Raw genomic sequence first — 7827 nt, 5'->3', positions numbered from 1 at the left:
GCCAATCAGCGGCAGAGATTCCCTCTCCAGCAACTTCGTTACAGAAGGGAATACATCCAAAACCACAAGCTGCATCCAAACGCAAGTACACAATATCTCCTAATTCTAGCTGAAACTGGTGCAAATCTTATTAAAGCGATAGATCACCCAAAAAACTAAATGTACGGTATACTGTCCATGTGTCCATAAGTCCATGTGACATCAGAGGGTCAGTTAGAATATTTTGAAGCATCAAAAAAAAAAATTTGGTCCAAAAATAGCAAAACCTACGACTCGGTAGTTATCGAGTCAATATCTGGCTCAGCTCGCTGTTCATCTTCAGTTCTCTCTTCACAGCAGTTCAGTCAGTGTACTGTTTGAGTAAGTGAATTAGTCCGGGATATTGGTTTGTTTTAATTCAGAGGGAGTGTCAGCCACCTTAAAAAAGTTAACAGCTTAAGTCATTTGTGGATTAATGCATATTGGAGATGCAAACCGTTTAAAACAATTCAGTTCGATTTGGTGAACTGGTTCAAAAGATCTGATGATTCGTTCGCGAACCGGATATCACAAATTGATTAGTTTTTAACTCTCTCACAACAGACATGGAAGAGAAGACAATGATTAATAAAGTCATAGTTTTTGCTATTTTTGGACAAACATTTATTTTTGATGCTTCAAAAAATTCTAGAAATTCTAAATTTCAAAAAATTCTTTCTTACCTTTCTGGACATGGACAGTAGACCGTACACACAGTTTCAATGGAGGGACTGAGAGCTCTCTGACTAAATCTAAAAAAATTTTACCCTTTAAGAAACTAACTAAGATTAAAATGCTAGTAGATTGATTCTCTCAGGTTGCGGTCAAGAAATATGTCTAAAACTAGACACTTGGGACTCCATTCACCTTCCGTTAATAACGTCACTTTTCTCTGTCACTGTTTTAATGAATGTGTGTTTTCGTTAGTTTAGTTTGTGTGTATTAGAGTAGTACAATAAAGCCATGTCTGATTTTACATAAAAGTGTCTTGTGCTGTGTGCTTACAAGTTTACAGCCTTAAACAATAGATTCTGTTACCTTGCTCATAATCAGTTATCATAATTGTATGATATTATTACCGTAGGCCGCGTAGGATAATATTTTGTCCAGAATTTAAAAAAATACCCTAATTTCAATTTATCAGTGGACGAACAGTTGATAAAGTGTTAAATATTAATTCCGAATAATTTGCATACTAATTTGGTTCTTATTCACTGTAATTCAAACCCCTTTGAGTTATATTGACCCTAATTCCCTTATTAATCTTACATCATATATATATATACAGGTCCTTCTCAAAAAATTAGCATTTTGTGATAAAAGTTCATTATTTTCCATAATGTAAATGATAAAAATTAAACTTTAATACATTTTAGATTCATTGCACACCAACTGAAATATTTCAGGTCTTTTATTGTTTTAATACTGATGATTTTGGCATACAGCTCATGAAAACCCAAAATTCCTATCTCAAAAAATTAGCATATTTCATCCGACCAATAAAAGAAAAGTGTTTTTAATAAAAAAAAAGAAGCTAACCTTCAAATAATTATGTTCAGTTATGCACTCAATGACTGCTTCAATGTGGCGTGGCATGGAGGCAATCAGCCTGTGGCACTGCTGAGGTGTTATGGAGGCCCAGGATGCTTCAATAACGGCCTTAAGCTAATCCAGAGTGTTGGGTCTTGCGTCTCTCAACTTTCTCTTCACAATATCCCACAGATTCTCTACGGGGTTCAGGTCAGGAGAGTTGGCAGGCCAATTGCGCATAGTAATACCATCATTGACTGTGGGTACCCGACACTGGGCTTCAGGCATTTTGGCATTTCCTTCTCCCCAGTCTTCCTCCAGACTCTGGCACTTTGATTTCAGAATGACATGCAAAATTTTGCTTTCATCCAAAAAAAGTACTTTGGACCACTGAGCAACAGTCCAGTGCTGCTTCTCTGTAGCCCATTTCCTGCACACGCCTGTGCAAGCTGGCTCTGGATGTTTCTACTCCAGACTCAGTCCACTGCTTCCGCAGGTCCCCCGAAGTCTGGAATCGGTCCTTCTCAACAATCTTCCTCAGGGTCCGGTCACCTCTTCTCATTGTGCAGCGTTTTTTGCCACACTTTTTTCTTCCAACAGACTTCCCACTGAGGTGCCTTGATACAGCACTCTGGGAACAGCCTATTCGTTCAGAAATTTCTATCTGTGTCTTACCCTCTCGCTTGAGGGTGTCAATGATGGCCTTCTGGACAGCAGTCAGGTCAGCAATCTTACCCATGATTGCGGTTTTGAGTAATGAACCAGGCTGGGAGTTTTTAAAAGCCTCAGGAATCTTTTGCAGGTGTTTAGAGTTAATTAGTTGATTCAGATGATTAGGTCCAAAGATCCAAAAGCAGTGTTTTATTAGGGTAATCCAGAATCATAAAGCAGCCAGGCAAAGGTCAAAATCAGAAAAGCAGTCCAAAACAATAAACACAACAAAAACCAGGGAACATGAAAATACCGGGTGACATTAACCAAGTACTCCATGACAATGACAGAAACAAACAGGGTATATATAGACAGGTGCAAACAATGTGAGTGGGAACAGCTGTGTGCAATGAAGTGATTAGTCCAGATAAAGGCTTGTGAGAAATGCAGTACTGAAGTGGGGTGAGGATATGCGTAAGTGAGACCTCTAGTGGACACCCAGGGATACACAGAACAGACACTGTGACACAGTTTCCCCAGCATTCACCTTGTTCGTTCTGTGTTTGTCCCTCACCAGTGTCCCATTGACACTCGTAAGGTTTTGTCAGAGAACGGTGTGATAATCGGAGCTATGTCACTCCATGCTGCCTGTGTTCCTGCACTGACCCCTGTTTGAGATCCGCTCGCTTGTGGAGAAACTCTAGTACCGCGATGCTCTGGCTACCAAGAGCGTCCAAATCCACAGCCCACCTGCTAAACCCAACTGCACCGCCTGGTTAGGAGGTGAGCAAAGAAAGGCATGGCCGAGGCTTTGAGACTCCTGTCCTCTGCATGGGATGGATGAGAAGAGTTTTATAAAGCAGTAGTGACAATGAAGATTTGCTGAAAATGTGCTCACCCTCGGGCCATCCAAGATTAGGATGAGTTTGTTTCTTCATCAGGTTTGTAGAAATGTAGCACTGCATCAGTGTCTCAGCGATGGATGCCCTGCATGAATGGGTGCCGACAGAATGAGAGTAAAAACATCACAATAATCCACACCACTCCAGTCCATCAGTTCACATATGGAGAAGACAAAAACTAAAGAAGACATTTTTAACTTCTGGCCAAAATAGGAGTTCATAATCCCAGTTAAAAGGTGCCATAAAATGCATTGATACAATATTTTAAATGATATCTATGTACATAAAAGGTATGTGGCCTAGGTAATGGCAAAATTTTTCCAGAAATGGTTTTACATGTCCATTTACAAACCTAGGATTTGTTCCTAGAAATATTTGGAGGGGTCATGAATAATAATGTTGAGCTCAACTCTGATTGGCTGTTTAATGGCAAAAATATTTTCTGTCCAGCATGAATGATGGAGAGATTAGGCATCCAACCTGATATGGCTGTATCAGACAAAGATATAGATTTTAAGAGATTTTGAAAGAATGTTTAGCGTCCGAGTGAACGAGGCTTGAGAGAGTTGTCGGTGAAGATGTGGACGCATTTTCTGTGTTGCTGTTATAAGCATTTTTGCACTTGTCTTTTCCACTTTTTTTGACAGTTTAGAAAGTTAACAAAGTAGGACGTTGCAGTTTAGGGTCAGCGATATCTTCATCTATCTTAATTGCTAAATATTTGAAAACATTTTGGGTTCTTTTTTTATTTATTTATCAGTTTTAATAGCAATATCTGGCTGGTCTGGCTGGCCTAGAACATGGGCTGGTAAACGTTATGCAAATGTTGGGGGTGTAAACATTAATGATCCCTACTGTAATGTCACAGTCGGTGTTATGTTTGGATTCGCCTCTTGTTCAGTGGACTATTGCAGCACGAGATTTTCAATGGTGTTTGAGGCTCACGATATTTCATTTCCATGTACATAACTCTTATTCAACTATGCCAAGGTAAATACAGTTTTCCATCCTGTGGCACCTTTAACAGAAATATGTTCAAATATCATTATACAAGCCTTTCCATTAAGTTATTCAAATTTTATTTTTGAATCTTCACTGGATGCCCAGCTTTTTTATTTTATTTATTTTTTTAAGTTTTTTTCCTGGTTATGAGAATGTTAAGGGAACATTTTGATAATTTCCCAAACATTATGGAAACGTAACTTTTGAATGTTCTCTGAACATTGTGAAACAAGTAGTAATATTTAAAAGATTCTATGAATAATGTTTTTGTGCCAACGTTTTGAGAACACTATTAAAGAGCGGAAAACTTTGAATGACAATAAACACACAATTGCAATGCTAATTGACATAGCTTGCGTCACGGAAAAAAATAAACATTCCAAAATTGGTGTTTGCTGCTGGGGTCTTCTATTGTACTTGTCCATTAAGTGTCAGTTGATTTAGTCATGTTAACTCAGATTGCTCTTTTCTTTTTCTTTCTTTTTCTTTTTGCGGTCATGTTTTACTATAGAAAGCTTGCAGTCTGATCATAAAGAATAAAAGGTTGTTAGGGTTTCTCTTTAACTATGTGGTTTTTTTGTGGTTTCAATAAACTTGCTGACAAACTTCTATGGATTCTATGGAATTATTTCCCCCAAAGGAATCAAAAAGGTCAATTTTGGAGAAAAAAAGTCAGCAACCTTGAGATATTAGCGAACTGTAAGATAGATCAGTCATGACATAAATAGTCAAAATGACCTTTCTTCTTCTTCTCTATTTATTTATTTTTTTCTTCTGTGGTGGAAATAAGCTTCCATATACTTAAAATCATTAACTGCTTAATGTAGTATTTTCCTCATATTTTTAAGAGCACACTTGTCTGCGGGGAGTGGTAAGGACAACGGCACCAAAGAAAAAACATTTACTTTTGGCAAGTTCCAGTAAACATTGGACTTGAACCATTCTTATTTGTTGTCAATATGACATTGGACTCAAGGAACACCATGTTAACAGAATTTGAGAATCAATTACAATCAGATAAGATAGTAAGATTTTTCAAATTCAGTTTGTGCATTTATGTTCAAAATAGGAAAAATGAGAATTCTATCTTGAGATCCAATGAGAATCACCCAGCTGCATAAGCTCCCCTTTCTGCAACTCATGAGAACCATGAGTGTTAATGAAGAGGGAGGGACTATCGTTAATTGGCTGAAATCTGCAGAATACAAAAAGACCAAAGGGCAGTATCTCCACATTGTGTTTAGCTGTTAAACAATGGCTGCAAGTTGGTGTTTAGTTCAGATATTGCTGGTTTGTGCTTTCTGTCAGGCTGTTCCACACTGGAGTAAATCGCTTCAGGATGTTCAATCTCTGATGACCCAGCAGTTTCCGCTTCAGAAGCCGGTTCAACAACCAACTTACCAGCAGTTTCCACTTCAGAAGCCGGTTCAACAACAACCTAAACCACAGTTTCCGCTTCAGAAGCCAGTTCAACAACAACCTGAACCACAGTTTCCACTTCAGAAGCCAGTTCAACAACCAACTTACCAGCAGTTTCCACTTCAGAAGCCAGTTCAACAACTACCCAAACCACAGTTTCCGATTCAGAAGCCAGTTCAACAACAACCTGAACCACAGTTTTCCGCTTCAGAAGCCAGTTCAACAACCTAAACCACAGTTTCCACTTCAGAAGCCAGTTCAACAAACTACCCAAACCACAGTTTCACGATTCAGAAGCCAGTTAGTGCAGACAGATCCCTTGATAAATGTGCTGTAGCTGATTCAGAGCAGATCCAATGTGGTCTACCTGGGATCAGTAGAGCTGAGTGTGAAGCTATTAACTGCTGCTTTAATGCACAGCAGTGTTTCTATGGGAGGGCGGGTAAGTGTTCTCAATCTTATTCCGTTCCTGTTAAACTGATTCTCTCCATTAACCTGCTCTTGTACCTTGTTTCTAGTAACTGTCCAGTGTATTAGAGATGGTCAGTTTGTGGGTAGTGGTGTCTCGAGACGTTACTCTGCCTCGACTGAGTCTGGATTCGGTTAATCTACTGGGTGGAAACGACCCACCTTGTGCTCCTGTGGGGTCCACACCTTCCTTTGCAATATACCAGTTCCCAGTGACCGCATGTGGCACGAGTGTGATGGTGAGCAGCTGCTACTGGTTTTATTCTGCATTTGCTTATGATGGACTGGATGCTGCCACTGTTTCTGTTCACAGGAGGACGGCGGATATGTGGTGTATGAAAACCGAATGACTTCATCCTATGAAGTGGGGATTGGACCATATGGTTCCATCACAAGGGACAGTCATTTTGAGTAGGTGATCTATGACTTGGTGTGAACCTTTTAATCCCTGACAAATGCTACAAGCTTGCTGTGTGTTGTCCAGGTTTCTCTTCCAGTGTAGATACTCTGAAACTTCTGTGGAAGCTCTGGTTGTGGAGGTCAACTCCGTTCCTCCACCTCCACCAGTAGCTGCTCCTGGACCTCTCAGGGTGGAGCTCAGACTGGCCAATGGCCAATGTGTCACCAAAGGCTGTGCTGAAGGTAAGGTATTGTCCTGTCTGCCTAAAGCCTTTCAAACTTGAGCTGGTTAAACCCCAGTGTTTTTCAGGGGATGAGGCCTACACGTCCTACTACAGTGATGCTGATTATCCCATCACAAAAGTCCTGCGAGAGCCTGTGTATGTTGAGGTGCACATTATGGAGAGGACTGACCCCAACATTGTCCTGATGCTGGGACGCTGTTGGACGACTTCAACCCCTAGTCCACTCAGTCTCCCCCAGTGGGACCTTCTGATCGATGGGTGAGTGTACAGCCAATCTTTATCCTGTTCGTCTGCTGGGAGACCCTCTTTCTAACCTTCTTTTGTCTTCAGATGCCCTTACCAGGACGACCGTTATCTGACCACACTGGTTCCAGTGACTGGATCGTCTGGTCTTCAGTTCCCAACCCACTACAAGCGCTTTGTTGTGCAGATGTTCACATTTGTAGATCCAGCTTCACTGGCTGCTCTGCAGGAAACCGTATGCCTCCCCCCTCCCCCATTACTTGAACACTGGTATTTACTACTTGTGGGTCTATGACTTGAGCCTCTTTCTTCCCTGTCAGATCTTCATCCATTGCAGTACAGATGTGCCATCCATCATCTTGGCTCTTGTGAGCAACGCTGCACCAGGAAACGTGAGTTCTCACTTTTGACCAGAGAACTGAGCATTTTATGAGTGTTCTCATTTCTAACACCCCTCTTTCAGGAAGAGATACTCCTATCAAGGCTGTCTCTGGGAGCAGACTGTGGTTCTAGTGGAGCAGTTTACTCTGGTCATGTAAATCTAGTTTTTAATAAACTTTGCAGAACCCTGAGGTATCTTGTCTATTGGTGGTGTTTGCAGAATCTGGTATTAAATCCCTCTTGCGCCATTTTTTCTCGCACTATTAAACCAAGTTCCACAACTTTTTGTAAATTGTGCATTCGAGTACTTTATCCATCCTCTAGTTGCTAACCTGGAGCAGCACAAGGTTCCCCATTTTAAAGGTTAATTGTTAACTGGATGTTTAACCCATCCAAGTGCACATGCACATTTTGCGTGGGAGCAAATTGGTGGTCTGGTGTCTTGCTCAAGAGTGGTTTGCTGAAAAACTACTTGAACCAGCAGGAGCGAAATGAAAATTCAATTCATTTTTATTGGAGTATACTACACAAGCGTGTATTCTTATTGACTGCATTAATGCACATAGTAG

At 40.6% G+C, this 7827-nt stretch overlaps 1 pseudogene; it reads left to right on the top strand.

Moving 5' to 3' along the window:
• Window positions 1-5330: 5330 nt before the first annotated feature.
• LOC113079621 (zona pellucida sperm-binding protein 4-like) lies at window positions 5331-7449 on the top strand (annotated as a pseudogene).
• The last annotated feature ends 378 nt before the right edge of the window (window positions 7450-7827 follow it).

This window comes from Carassius auratus, unplaced genomic scaffold (genome assembly GCF_003368295.1).
Source record: "Carassius auratus strain Wakin unplaced genomic scaffold, ASM336829v1 scaf_tig00028749, whole genome shotgun sequence".
Taxonomy (NCBI): Eukaryota; Metazoa; Chordata; class Actinopteri; order Cypriniformes; family Cyprinidae; genus Carassius; species Carassius auratus.
This window is presented reverse-complemented; position numbering and strand designations above follow the sequence as displayed.